Source organism: Eulemur rufifrons, chromosome 7 (assembly GCF_041146395.1).
Source record: "Eulemur rufifrons isolate Redbay chromosome 7, OSU_ERuf_1, whole genome shotgun sequence".
Lineage (NCBI taxonomy): Eukaryota > Metazoa > Chordata > Mammalia > Primates > Lemuridae > Eulemur > Eulemur rufifrons.
This window is the reverse complement of record NC_090989.1, coordinates 132,863,699-132,878,913: the sequence shown is the minus strand read 5'-3', so window position 1 is coordinate 132,878,913 and position 15,215 is coordinate 132,863,699. Positions and strand designations below refer to the sequence as shown.

At 36.8% G+C, this 15,215-nt stretch overlaps 1 protein-coding gene across 6 annotated transcripts in view; it reads left to right on the top strand.

Annotated features, from left to right (window-relative positions):
* The window catches only part of THRB (thyroid hormone receptor beta), a 361,122-nt gene that overhangs the window by 34,095 nt on the left and 311,812 nt on the right, over positions 1-15,215 (top strand). For 2 of the 6 annotated variants that reach the window (XM_069475448.1, XM_069475446.1), the window contains exon 1: positions 7,020-7,193. The exons of the other annotated variants lie outside the window; for them this stretch is intronic. The gene's annotated coding sequence lies outside the window, so the exon portion shown is untranslated. Of the gene's footprint in view, positions 1-7,019; positions 7,194-15,215 lie in introns of those variants that run through there. 6 annotated transcript variants of the gene reach the window in all.

Here is a 15,215-nt window from a genome sequence, read left to right as displayed (position 1 = left end):
ACTTTGTGAAATAGATGAAAGTTGGAAAAGGGAGGTAGCCAATGAATATAGAAGTAAAAAATTAACTTTTAGAGTCAAATGCTTATCTCTACAGATGGACAAGTCTGATTATTTTTTTAAAGTATTATGTTAATACCAGTGTTTTAATTTGAATCATAATTGATGATTTAACTAAAGTTATGCCTCCATAATCGACCCACAGCAACACTAAGAAACAAAATCACCTTTTCAATTCACATTTCTCCCTGATATTGACAGAAGAAAACATGAGATAATGAGGGACCCTAAAATTGGGTTAGATCTCTCAGGATCTCAAAACCAAGTGATTAACAGAGCAGAGAAAGAAGGAAAGATGTATTATCTAAGAGTGGAAAAGACATTTTTTTTGCTGGAAAGATTGAAAAGAGAATTCAAAATCAAATTCAACATCCGATGTGGGATGCTTTCCGTCTCTGCTTAGGCATTGAATAATGGAGGTGATTGGTCCAAGAGGTCAGTATCTGTGAAGACCTAACTCTGGGGGTTAGAGATCTTCCTACTCTATGCTGATTTTAAAAACTTGTAAGTCTTTATTCCCACGGTGGCTAATACAAAGCCAAGCATACAGTCAAGGATTATTGAAGGAATGAATTCAAGAAAAAGCAATCATTGTGTGGACCTCATCCTTGTTCTTTACATGGTTCAAATAGAATGCCTTTTCCATGCTTGAGACTCAATTGTGGAGAACTTGGGGCTGGAGCTGTTATGCAAAATGCCATTTACTACTCTACATTTTCTATGGTGCTGTTGAAAAATAAAAAACAGGCCAGACATGGTGGTTCACGTCTGTAATCCTAGCACTCTGGGAGGTCGAGGCGGGAGGATCACTTGAGGTTAGGAGTTTGAGACCAGCCTGAGCAAAAGCAAGACCCCATTTCTCCCCAAAATAGAAAAAATTAGCTAGGCGTGGTGGTGCATGCCTGTAGTTGCAGCTACTCGGAGATGAGGCAGGAGAATTGCTTGAGCCCAGGAATTTGAGGTTGCAGTGAGCTATGATAACACCACTGCACTCTAGCTGGAGTGACAGAGTGACACTCTGTCTCAAAAAAGAAAAGAAAAATGAAAAAGAAAAAACAAAGCTTTGGTTTGAAAAGGTTTGATTCTCATTCTCAATACTTTTATGATCTTGGAAAGGATGTTTATTCTTTCTATCAGTTTCCTTTTCTCTAAAATAAAAAATTACATGATCTCTTACATCTTGTCCCACTCTAAAATTTTATAAATCTGATGCCAGGATTGCAATGCTGCCTACAAACAATGGCAGAGATAAGTGACTAGAAATTATAAGAAAGAGGGAGATCAGAAATTCTTTATGAGAAAATTTCATCTAAAATTCATCTTCCCTGCTCAAAAGTAAATTATAGATACTCTGTAAGCCATACCTGTCTTTGTAAATGCCAAACATCGGTCCAGTTTTAAAGTGTAGTGAAAAGTATATTCCAGTCTTTTTTATAACATCTTTATTGAGTAATCCACGTACCATGCAACTCACCCATTTAAAGTGTATGCAGTTCAGTGATTTTTAGTATATTCACTGCTTGCAACTATCACCACTGTCTAATTTTAGATCATTTTAGCACCCCCAAAGGAAACCTCATACTCATTAGCACTCACTCCTCATTCCCCCTTCCAGCCCTAGGCAACCATGAATCTACTTTCTGTGTCCATGGATTTACACATTCTAGACATCTCACATATATGGAATCATACAACATGTGGCCTTTTGTGACTGACTTCTTTCACTCAATATAATGTTTTCAAAGTTTATCCATGCCATAGCATGTATTGGTACTTCATTTCTTTTATTGCTTACTAATATTCCAGATCCTTTGGCTGTTTTTATTTTTATTTTTATTTTTATTTCAGAGGGAACAAACATTTTGGTTACATATAATGCCTTTGCCTCGCCCAAGCCAGGGCTACAAGCATGCCCTTCCCCGATACAGTGTGCTCTGCATCCATTAGTTGTGAGTTTACCCACCCCACCACCCCCTCTCACCTGACCAGCACCCAGTGAATATTACTACCATGTGAGCACCTTGGTGTTGATCAGTTAGTACTAATTTGATAGCGAGTACATGTGGTGCTTGTTTTTCCATTCTTGTGATACCTCACTTCGAAGGATGGGCTCAAGCTCCATCCAGGGTAATATAAGAGGTGCTAGTTCACCATTGTTTTTTGTAGTTGAGTAGTATTCTATGGTATACAGATACCACATTTTATTAATCCACTCATGTATTGATGGCCACTTGGATTGTTTCCACATCTTTGCAATTGTGCTGCTATAAACATTCAAGTGCAGATGTCTTTATTATAGAATGTCTTTTATTCCTTTGGGTAGATGCCTAGTAGTAGGATTGCTGGATCAAATGGTATTTCTATTTTTAGCTCTTTGAGATATCTCCAAATTACTTTCCACAGGAGTTGTACTAGTTTGCAGTCCCACCAGCAGCGTAAGAGTGTTCCGATTTCTCCACATCCACGCCAGCATTTGTTGTTTCGGGACTCTTCGATAAAGGCCATTCTCACTGGAGTTATGTGATAGCTCATTGTGGTTTCGATTTGCATTTCCCCAATGATTAAAATGTTAAGCAGTTTTTTATATGTTTGCTGGCAATTATTCTGTCTTGAAAGTTTCTTTTCATGTTCTTTGTCCATTTATTGATGGGGTTATGTGATTTTTTTCTTGTTAATTTTCTTAAGTGCTATATAGATTGTTGTTGTCAGCCCTTTATCAGATGTGTAAAATGCAAATATTTTCTCCCATTCTGTAGGTTATATATTCGCTCTAATGATAGTTTTCTTAGCTGTACAGAAGCTTTTTAATTTGATGAGGTCCCATTTGTTTATTTTTGCTGCTGCTGTGGATGCTTTAGGGATCTTCTTCATAAATTCTTTGCCTAGGCCAATGTTTCCTGACATTTTCTTCTAGAATTCTTAAGATTTCACGTCTTAGGTTTAAGTCTGTTATGCATCGTGAGTTGATTTTTGTGAGAGGTGAGAGGTGGGGATCCGTTTCAATCTTCTGCATGTAGTTATCCAGTTTTCCTACCACCATTTATTGAATAGAGATTCTTTTCCCCAATGTATATTTTTGTTTGCTTTGTCAAAGATTAGGTGACAATATGAGGATGATTTTACATTTGGGTTCTCAATCCTGTTCCAAAGGTCAATATCTCTATTCTTGTGCCAGTATCATGCTGCTTTGGTTACTATAGCCTTGTAGTAAAGCTTGAAGTCTGGTAGACTGATGCCTCCCAATTTTTTCTTTTTGCTTAAGATTGTTTTGGCTATACAAGGTCTACTCTGGTTCCATATGAAACACAGAATTATTTTTTCGAGATCTGTAAAGAGTGATGATGGTATTTTGATAGGGATTGAATTAATTCTGTAGATCACTTTAGGTAGTATGGACATTTTAACAATATTGATTCTGCCAATCCATGGGCATGGTAGGGTTTTCCATCTGTTTAAATCTTCTACAATTTCTTTTCTCGATGTTTCATAGTTCTCCCTCCATATGTCTTTCACCTCCTTTGTTAAATATATTCCTAAATATTTAATTTTCTTTGATGCTATTGCGAAGGGTGTTGCATCTTTGATCTGATTTTCGGCTTGACTGTTATTGTGACGTCTATGAATGCCACTGATTTATGTGCATTAATTTTGTATCCTGAGACTTTACTGAATTCATCAATTCCAGGAGTCTCTTGTTGAATCCTTCACGTTTTCTAGATATAATATCATATCGTCAGCAAAGAGTGAGAGTTTGACCTCTTCTGCCCCCATTTGGACACTCTTAATTCCCCTCTCTTGTCTGATTGCTCTGGCAAGGACTTCCAGCACTATGTTAAATAGAAGTGGAGATAGTGGGCAACCTTTTCTGGTTCTGGTTCTAAGCGGGAATGATTTCAATTTTTCCTCATTCATTATGATATTGGCTATGGGATTATCATATATGGCCTTAATAATTTTAAGGTATGTCCCATCTATGGCTATTTTGTTAAGAGTTTTTATCATAAAAGTGTGCTGGATTTTGTCAAATGCTTTTTCTGCGTCTATTGAGAGAATCATATGGTCTTTGTTCTTGCTTTTATTTATGTGGTGAATTGCATTTATAGATTTGTGTATGTTGGACCAACCTTGCATCTCTGGGATAAAGCCCACCTGGTCGTGATGAATTATTTTTTTGATGTGTTGTTGGATAAGGTTTGCTAAGATTTTGTTGAGGATTTTTGCGTCTATATTCATGAGGCATATTTGGTCTGTAGTTTTCTTTTTTTGTTGTGTCCTTTCCTGGCTTTGATATCAAGGTGATATTTGCTTCATAGAATGAGTTGGGGAGGATACTATCTTTCTCAATGTTGTGGAATAATTTCTACAATATAGGTATGAGTTCTTTGTAACTTTGGTAAAATTCAGGTGTCTGGGACTGGTCTGGGACTTCTTTTTGTTGGAAGATTTTTAATTGTTGCTTCAATTTCTGTGCCTTTGGCTGTTTTTAAATAGTGTTGTCTTTTTATTATTGAGTTCTTTATATATTCTAGATATAAGTTCCATATCAGATATATGATTTGCAAAATTCTTCTCCCACTTTATATTCTCCTCTGGACTGCAAATTTTTAAAAATTACTATGAAGGAAAAGAAGAGAGTGCTGAGAGAGTATAACAGGGAGACCTATTTTAGTCTGGGAAGGGGGCATCAGGGACAAACTCTGAGATGTATCGAGGATTTGATGGAGCCATCTAGAGGGGGAGGGAAGCATTGCAGGCAGAGGAACAGTATGTGCAAAGGCCATGAGGCAGGAAAGAATTTGCTGGATTTAAGGAAGGGCAAGAAGGCCAGTGAGATAGAAAGGCAGGAAGTGAGGTGAAGAAGGGTAGGAGACAAAATCTGGGAAGAGGGCAGGGGGCAGTTCACATAGGACCTTGTAGACCTATTAAGGAGCATGAATTTTATTCAGAGAGCAGCTGAACAGTTTTGACGATTTCAGCAGAGGAAATGGCGTGATCTTATATGAACTTTAAGATCATGCTGACTGCGTCATGAAGATTGATATGTGGAAGTGAGGTAGAAATAGAACCAAGATGACCATTTAGAGGCTTTTGCAATTGCTAGAGTGAGTGACGATGGCAGCTTGGATGAAGACAGGGCAGTGGAAAACCAGGAAGGTGAATGGATCGGGGATTATTTTAGGGATATAATGTGTAAGGGTTAAAAGTGTGTGTTCTAAAGCCAGAATGGCTGGGTTAGAATACAAACTTCCTCACTTGCTAACTGTATATGACCTTAGGCAAATGGACTTTCCCTATGCCACCACTTTCTTAGTAGTAAAATGGGAATAATGATAGGAGCCATCTCATGGAGTTGTTATGAATACTGAACAAGTTAATAATGCTGTACATGCATCATAAGAGTGCCTGGCACATAGAGAATGCTTTAGTAAGTATGGCTGTAATTGTTTTTACTACTTAAATGGACAGGTGTTGGTGATGGTTTGGATGGGAAGGAGGAGGGAGGTGTCAAAGACAATTGCCAGGTTTCTGGCTTGAATACTAGGTGGTTGGTGGTGCCAGTGCCTCAGATGGAAAAAAGTGGGGAGAAGCACGGTTTGAGGGGAAGATCAAGAGTCTTGTTCTGAACCTGTTTGTTTGGATATGTGTGAGATATCAACGAGGAGATGTCAGGTGGCTGGAATCCAGTGCTCAGAGTAGTGTCCTGGGCCAGAGATAGAGCTTTTATTCAAGATTAAACTAAAATATACTGCATAAATTTGCAAAATAGTCAGCACTTAAAAATACCTTAGCCTTGTCCTAGACCAGACAATAAGACATCAAAACAATTCAAGGAGCCCAATTTTCTTTGGAGAAGCGGCAGATATGGCAAAAGGAGTGCACACTGTCATCAAACAGACCATCTTTTGAACTTTACTCCTCCAGTTACTACTTGGGTGACCACAAACAGTGACAAGTGTTGGCAGTAGATTCAGTGGATTAGAGAGGAGGAATCAGAGACAGCTCCCAGGTCTCTGCTTTAGTGCCACGTGGTTTGTAGTCCCTGTTCCTGGGATGGAGGAAAGTGGAAGGAAGTGAGTTCCTCACAGCCTCAGCTTTCTCAGCTGAAGATTAGTAGGTCTTCCTCATAGGTGAGGACCAGAAGGAATGCACATGCCTGGCGCACAGTACATGCTCAGTAATGTTTTTCTGTATGACTTTGGGCTCTCTCCCCTTCTCACCTCAGCTGTAAGCATCTCCACCAACCTGCCTAGATCTGCCTCCACTTTTACGTGAAGATTTAAGATGGGAGCAGTGAGGTGACAGGGCAGGGCCAGGGACAGGGCAGGGGAATGAGACACTTGCCTTGGGCACCAAATTGAAGGGGGTGCCAAAAGACTAAGTAATCAAGGCAGATGTTATTTGAATGCACTATTTTCAAAAAGTCAGAATCAGTGCAAAAATATCCATGATGGAAAAAATATTAATTTCTTAATAAAGACAGGATCAATTTTGCTGATTTCTCCTTTTATCTCAAGCTCTATCACTTGGTGCAGCACTGGAACAAGGTGAAAATGAAGGGGCAAAAAGCTTCCTCCCCAGCCCCCAAGACTTTTTCTCATTTACCCTGTAGTTGGTAGCTAAGGGCTAGTCCTCAGCCTTGTATAATCCAGTCATCTCTAGATACTGAAGACCTCAGAATGTGTTCTAACACCTGTGATATTGGGCACACTTGAGATTGGGGCTTGAGGCCTCTACCAGCCCAGTCTCCAACCCTCTTCCATCAGTTGCAACATGGGAGTTGGAACAAGGTTCCCCAGCTCACCCCACCTCCATAAACCCAGACCCTGTGACCCCTGGAACTGTTGAGCAAACACAAAGTGAAATAACCCAATGCTCTATTAAAGGCTAGGGTTTAAAGGTCAGCTTTGTGCTTATCGGCTGCAAGTCCGATTCACTCACTAAATGATTCTCAGGGAGATTTGTGCATGCAACATGGACTGAGAAGATGAACATTTCCATTCAGCGTGGGGAGGTGTTTGCTTTTCAAGGAACTGTCATCCTCAACAGGAAAACAGCAGGTCAGGAGCAGGCAGAAGATGGATGGAAGTCCCCATACCAGGAGTGCTTTCTTCTGATTTTGACTTAGAAAGCTAAAGGTACATGTAATGTGGTTTGTGGTTTTCAGCTCTTTCCCATGAAAATCAGAAAATCTCCAACTGAAATAGTTTGGTAATTTAGACATTGTTAGGAGGTGGATAATGAGTAATTAAAGGACAGATTTGTCATTGCTAATGTCTACCATGAAGAAATCAATTGTGAAATTTTGAACTTGTGGGTCACTTTTCCTATAACAAAAGCTGGGATGGGGAGCCAGATTTTTAAAAGTTATATTATTTAAGTATTTTTATTTCAATTTAAAGAAAAAATTGTCCTAATTTTTAGAACATTTTGCTGCAAATATAACAGACCTTCATAATGTATATTTATGAATGATTTTGAAACAATAATGAGTAAAGAGAAAAAGCCACATGGATTAGTCCTAAGCTGCTGCTGCACACTGACTACATGTCAACGGCACTTTAAGATTGCAACATTTTGCTTGGTGACCTTCATAACTAGTTGACTGTATGCACCTTAATCTCTCTCAAAAAACGCTGAGCCTGCTATAGATTGGTCAGTTTTTTTTAACCCAGTTTTTCATTTACCCAGACTTTATAATACCTGGTTTAATTTGTACAAAAGAATGAAGTTCATTATTATATAACTCAGAAACCCATTTTTGAGTTTTTAGGAACAATATGTACAAGGATTATCATGAATTGAGACCGAAAGACCTCAAAGATAAATCAGGTGGTACATTGTTAAAAGTAGAAGTAAATCATGCTTCAGAAAAAATATAGAATATGTACACAGAGGGGAAAAAAGGCATTTCTCGTAATGAGGTATCTTTCAGACTTTGAAACCATAAATCCTATTGTCTAGTTACTTGCCCCTCTGCAGGAATCTCTTTTTGAGTATTTAGTCCTTATTACCCAAGAATAAATACAAAGACTTCTCTGACTGTGAATAAATATCACATGGTCCCTGAGATACAGTTGTACAGTCTAGCCATGGATGTTTTCTTTCTTAAGGAATTAAATAAAATTTTCAGTTGTATAAAGTAAGAATATTAAAAATGAAGTTATGATTCTTTGTTCAAAGGGGTCTAGTTTCCTCCCTTCCTCCTTCCCTTCCTTCCTCAGTTTCCCTCCTAACTAACTGCTAGCCAACTCCCCTCCTTCCTTCCTTCTTCCTTTCTTTCTTCATTCACTCTTACGATGTTGATTTGAGTGCTGAGATGTTAAATTGTCTTTTTTCTATCTCTGTGATTATTAGTTTTAAAATCAAAGCACTAAGCCCCACTAAGAATTTAAAAGCCAAGTTGGTATCTTTTTTTAGCCCGCTATTATTCATCCAAACTTAATTTTCTTTTTTCCATTATTACAAGTTATTACTAAAACTAGCATTTGTGTGGAAAATCTTATCAGCATATTGCCTCCTTTGAGTTAAGATATTCTCACATATATGGTATTTAGCTAAAAGATAAGGCTAATATTCTTTAGGTTGGCTTTGCTATTTTGAAAACTCTTCACTCAGCTCCCTACACCATGTGTGAATAGTCACAGAATTTGTAGACAAGCATTATGCAGAAAGCCATTGTCCTGACTTTCAGTTTTCAGAAGAGAAAGTCAAAAATTTCACTACAAATTAGAGCTGTTGGACTAAATGTTAGTCTATTATCCAGTAGGAAGAACAATTTAGCTACTTTCCCTGCTGAGCTAATGTAAGGTACTGCTATGTTTCCTCCAGTGGTGTTCTCCAGCGTGGGTTACTTGGTCCTGAGATATTTCCTGTCAAAATGCCCATTTCTGTCAAGCAGCTGTTGAACCTTTCTGAGGACAGTTAATGTGACAGTGGTGTGGCATATTGCTTTTTAATGAAAGTAGCCTGTCCTAATTTAAGAAATGGATCACACATATGTGAACCCATGAAAATGGTTGGGAACAGATGTAAAATAAGGAAAATGCATTATACTGCTACACAGTGTTTATTATGCTCATGCTGAAATACGCCTGTACGTAGCTTGCATTCAAGGATTTTAAATCATTGTTTCTAAAGAACTTCTGATTCCCTCTCATCCTTTCTTTGTTTCACACTGACCAACTTTACAACCACCACTTGCCAACCCTCTAAATAGACACGTGGCTTCCCATCATCCCCCTCTGTCAAACTCAGAGTTCTGCCTTTGCCTGCAAACTCAAGCCGTTCCTGCTTTCACTCCCTTCTGTCTTACATTTGTCCTTGACCTTATCTTGGCTGTTTTGTTTGCCATTCTCTAAATGCACCTTTCTGGCCTGTCTTTGTGTGGGCTCCTCTGTCCTTTATTTTTACCTGGGGGCACACAGTCCTTCACTGTCACGTGCTGGCTTGCACTCTCCTTCCTCTCCAAAGCCAGCTGTGGGTCTTTTTTTTTTTTTTTCTGAAAAGGCCTTTCTATGTTCTAATATTAGTTTTCATACCCAGAACTTGCTAAATCTTGGCCATTTTACTATACATTTAGTCAAACAACCTGAATCTCTTGCAAATGTTCAAAGACCAAGGTTTTTATTTTTATATGTTTTGTCACGTGACAGGTAATTAATGGGTTGTGTCTCAGATAAAGAAGTGAACTTTTAGGTTGTGGGCCTGGCAAGGTGAGAGTCTATTTTAGTAAAGACCCATGTCTTAAGGCTGCTTCTCTATCTGATGGAGCAAAGCAGGGCAAGGCCTGCTTATCTGTGTACTCTAGCTTTTTCTAATTGATAGCAATTGTCTCTGGAAAATTGTTTATGTAGCTATCTGAGGTAATCATTAATATCACCAACATTGTACATTCATTCTGTTTAACCTTTTCGGCGGTGTCGCTTTTCTCAGAGTGAAGCAATAATGGTTTTTATAATGGAGACTTTAAAAAGATTTTTTTTGATAGTATTTTGACCCCTGATTTGTGTTTCTATGTGATTGTGTTGATTTTTCCCATATATTCAAGTCTTTTAAAATATAGTTATTAGGTTATACTTCTGTCTTTGATGACAAATCCCCAATGAAAAGCAAGAGAACTCAAGGGAGTTCTGTGCTTGGCATGTGTCAGGGGTCAGTGCCTTGGAAATGGGCTATGTGGAAAGAGGGAATTCAGTGATCACCCAAATGGTATCAGGGGAGTTTGGACTATGAGGAGATAAGTACTTGCTTCTTGCTGACCAACATTATTCCTACAGGTTTCAGTGAAGGAAAGTACTAGTCATCAAGGCCACTTCATTTGGTAATTTATGAAGTACTGTCCTGCTGATGATGACAAATTCTATTATATACAAGATAAGTAGAAGTGAAATACAGATATCCTGTGTCATCATGGTTATATAATTAAAACCTAATGGCTGGCAATTGTACTTATCATTGATATATTAACAGGACAAGTGAAACAAGAGGTATTCCCTTTGGGATCAAACCCTGCCATTACTGCAAAGAAGGTCATATAGCGTGAGACCGCTCTCTCCCTAGGTTCACTGTAGGTTCATTTAGACCTGTTTGGGTTGTTGAGATCATTTTAAGCTCAGGAGTTGATTTATTTTTTATGGCTAACCTCCGTTAATTGTTACTGAGTTTAGAATATTCAGTAGTACTTAAAAAGGGTTGATGGAGTTTTCTCATGGTTAATGCATTATAATTGATAACAGTCATTAATTGCTTCAGATTTTTTTCCTTATTGAAATTTAAAAGTAAATGTGTAGTTCTTTGAAATTTTATTGATTTGAGTTGAAAAGTAATTGGAAAGGGGAGTCTGTGCTTACTAATTTTATAATTAAAATATATGTTGCTAAAAAGTTTTCATTTACCTTTATTTTTTAATTACTTAATTTCTTATAAAAACAGAAGCAATGTTTGTGTAACTGTGTCCCCTGTGATCACGGGAGACTGGGAAGTTGCAAAAGATACTTTGCAAGGACAACAAAAGTATCAGCCATTTGTCGCTGAGCTAGAATGTAGTGTATGTTGAACTGTTACTTATTCCATTTGAGAAAGTAGGAGTGTCATTTATACTGTATAATATTATTACTTGATGTGGTGCGGACCCAAAAGATCTGACTGTACCACTGCACTGTCTTATAACCAAATACTACCATCAAGACTCAGACTTTGGTTAAGCTGGGAAGGAGGGGAATGACAGACGGGAGGGGGAGGGAAGTGGCAATGAAAGAGGAGACTCCAAGTGTGTGTGCTGGGTCACTGTAAGCATGACTGTTCCTTCCAGACTTTAAAAGTTCATGCTATTCAGGAAGCTCTTTTGGATGATACAATCTAAAGACCTTCAGTAAAACAAAAACAAGAAATGCCTTAATAGTGATAAAATTCCAGTAAAGCTACCTGGAGGGTGGCTGTAGATTTCATTGACTCCCCCTGTATTCATTTGCTATAACAAATTACCACTAAATTAGTAACTTAAAACAACACGCATTTAATACCTGGAAGTTCTAGAAGTCAGAAGTTCAAACTAGGTCTATCAGGCTTCATTCCTTCTGGAGGCTGTACCGCAGAATTTCCATGCCTTTTCCAGTTTTTAGAGGTTGCCTGTATTTCTTGGCTCAAGGCCCCACATCACTGTAACCTCTGCTTCTATCTTCCCATCTCCATCTCTTGACTCTTCTGACTCTTTCCTTGTAAAGACCCCCGTGGGGCCCACCCAAATAATCCAGGATGAGCTCTCATCCCAAGATCCTTAGCTTAATTACATCTGCAAGTACCTTATCCCATGAGAGGTAACTTATTCACAGGTTTTAGCACAAGGATTTGGATATATCTAGGGACCATTATTCAGCTGCCCACACCGACACTGCATTTTCCAGAACTACAGAGGGAACCCAATATGCTGAATGTTGCTGAGTGATCAGATGAGATGGTTTTAATAAAGCTCTCTGAATTATAAGGTGAAGGACTTCTGGTGTCACCATCATGGCAAGTCTTGCAGGAATTTTCAGGAGTGTTTATTTCTTGAGAAAGATCTTTCCAATGTTGAGGGTGTTTTGAAATGATAATTTAGGAAGGGCAGAATGCATTTTTGCAGAAACACACATCATTCCTTTGATAGTCACCCAGTATACTGATCTCTCTCCAGACCTGCTTTCTATGTTGGGATTGCTTTGTTGTGGCCAGACTTTGAGTAGGAGGAAAGAAGGCAGAGTTGGGCAGGAAGAGGCCAGAGTGGAAGGACCAGAGAAGGAATTTGCCAGAATGATGAAGAGATGGCTTCTGGGACGATTCCTCCGAGAGGCTGAGGTGGCTAACAGAACAATCACTCCACTCACTTCCCTCTGAGACAGCGTGGTGAAATTGGAGGGCCACCTTAGGCAAAGGCTTCCTTATTTCCTTAGAACCATGTTCGGTGTGTCTGGCTACTTATTTCTCTTGTCAATAATTGTTCTGTTTTGATTCTTTAATAAATTCTATTTTGAGATTCACGGTAGAAAATAAAAATTGCCTAGTCTGATACTCAGAGATAGCCACTGTGACATTCTGGTATCTTTTCTTCTAGTTTTTTTCTCTGCATATATTGTTACATTACAGACACACGACTATGGTCTAAACAGTTTTATATCTTATTTATGGTCACTAGACTGGGAGCATTTTCTCATGGCATTAATTATTTTCCAAAAAATGAAAATGCCCGTATAATATTGTACTTTTGGATGTACATCTATAGTTGAATGCTTATGTTTCCTCCTAGAATGGATGATGGGGCCTTGAATGGCCTTGCATTACATCTTTTGCCACCTTCTTAATTGCTTCTACTGTACAGCTCCTAGGAGATGCAATCAAAGGGCATGGACATTTTTATGGTTCTTAGACCTGGCCAAATATATGAACTGATGCTCCTACTGGCAGTGTATGAGAATGTCTATTTCTTCTCACACAGCATTAAGCATTAAGCATTTGGAAAAAATTTTTAAATGCTTATGGGATATTTATAGTTTTTTTGTAGCTTGTTTATCTGTGTTCTTTGCCCATTTATCCATTGAAATGTTAATATTTTGCTTATAAACTATCTTTGTGTTTCATGTCTCTAGAAATTATTTTTTCTAGTTTGGTGTTTGCCTTTATTTACTTTTGAGTTTGCTAATATGTGAATGTTTTTCATGTTTATTACAGCAATCAAATCTACTATTACTCTCTGACAATTCACTACTTTTATGTTTAGAAATTCTTTGGCCTAATATCTAATAAATAACCACCTATATTTTTCGTAATCCTTTATCATTTTATTTTTAAATTTAATATATAATTTACCTGTACTTTATTTTAATACATAGTATGAGATAGGAATGTAATTTTTTAGTTATTCAAATATTAATAGTAAAGGCAATGCCATTTATTGATTGCTCTTTTCTTTATTGATTTGCAATTAAGTCCATCTTCAATGAAATTGATATATACATTTCTGTATCTGGGCTCTTTATTTCTTTAACCATCTATTGATTATCGTAGCATAACCATATAATAGTGTGTTTGGCCCATTATAATTTGTATAGTATATTTCTATTTCTGATCTGTTGGACCCAACACCTTCATTATTCTATATTTTAAATGTATCCTAGCAATTATCACCTGAGTCTTCTTCAAGGTAAATGTTGAAATTAATTTTCAAATTTAAAAAATCCTAATATACTTTGTATGGAATTATGTACAAATTACGAATTATTTTGGAAGAGTTTGCATCTCCACAATTTTCAATCATTTATATCTCTTTGTTTTCTCAAGTCTTATGTGATGTAACAGAAAAAGTGTTTCTTTTTAGGTCCTGTGTATTTTTTTAAGGTTATTCCTAGTTATTAGATACTTTTACTTAATTATATTTGGGATTATTTTCTGTTTTCTAATTGGTGGTCACTGTTGTATGAAACCTATTGATTTTTATATTTTTGTTTTTTATTCTATTTATTTATTAATGTTAATTATTTTTGCACTTAATTCTCCTGAGTTTTATTTGTAAACAATTGTGTTATAATCAAATAACGATTCTATTACCTTTACAAAGAACATACATCTTCTTTGGTGATTATGCCTCTTAGCATGAGCCAGAATTTCCACAGCAATGTTAAAAATACTTACTGGTATTCTGTTCTTATCTTGCTTCTGATTTTAACAGCTGTTTATTTTATGATAACTTTTTCTAACTATGTTAAAGAAATTTTATTGCATTCCTAATATGCTGAGAATTATTTTAATCAAAAATGGATTTTGAGGTGCTGTAAAATGCCTTTTTTATTATTTTGGTAAATTACCATCTATGAGGAGAACGTAAAATGGAAACCAGAATATAGGATTTATGGCTAGACAGACCTGGGGTCAAATTACATCTCCTCTTCTTAGAATTGTATAACATTGAGCAAGTTATTTCTCTTCTTCCCATTTTAGTTTCTTACTCTGTAATATGAGGATAATAATCTAAATATCTTGTGAGGATATATTGTTTACAATGCATTCAACACCAGACTGATACAGAGTATCATATTTTCTTTTCAGTTATTGTGTAAGTTTTGCCTTTGATCTATTAATATGGTATAGTATAATCACAGATTTCCTAATATTTAGCCATCTTTTTATTCTTGGAGTAAAGCCTACTTGGTCATGCTGAAATGTTTTCTTAACTCACTGCTGTATTCAATATTTGTTTGAGATTATTGCATCAATTTTTATAACGATTTGGTCTATACTTGAATCTTTATGCTGTCTTGTCAGTTTTGGTATCAAAATTATGTTAATTTTATATAATGATTGGAAAGTTTTTATAGTTTTCTGTGCTCTAGATCTATGGAAATTGTATTTTCCTTGACAAACTATAGTTTCCTCTGAAATTCTCTGTGCCAGAATTACTTTTTGAACTGGATGATGCTTTTATAACTTTCAAAGATTTTTTTTTGTTGTTATTTATTGTTGTTTGATTGTTTTCTCTAATTAGTTGATCTATTCAGTGTTTCTATTTCTGCATATGTCATATTTGATAATTCATATTAAACCTAAAGATTGTCCTTTAGTTCACGTTTTAAGATGATAAGCATGAAATTGAACATAGTAGTCTTATAATCTCTAAGATTTTTATATAT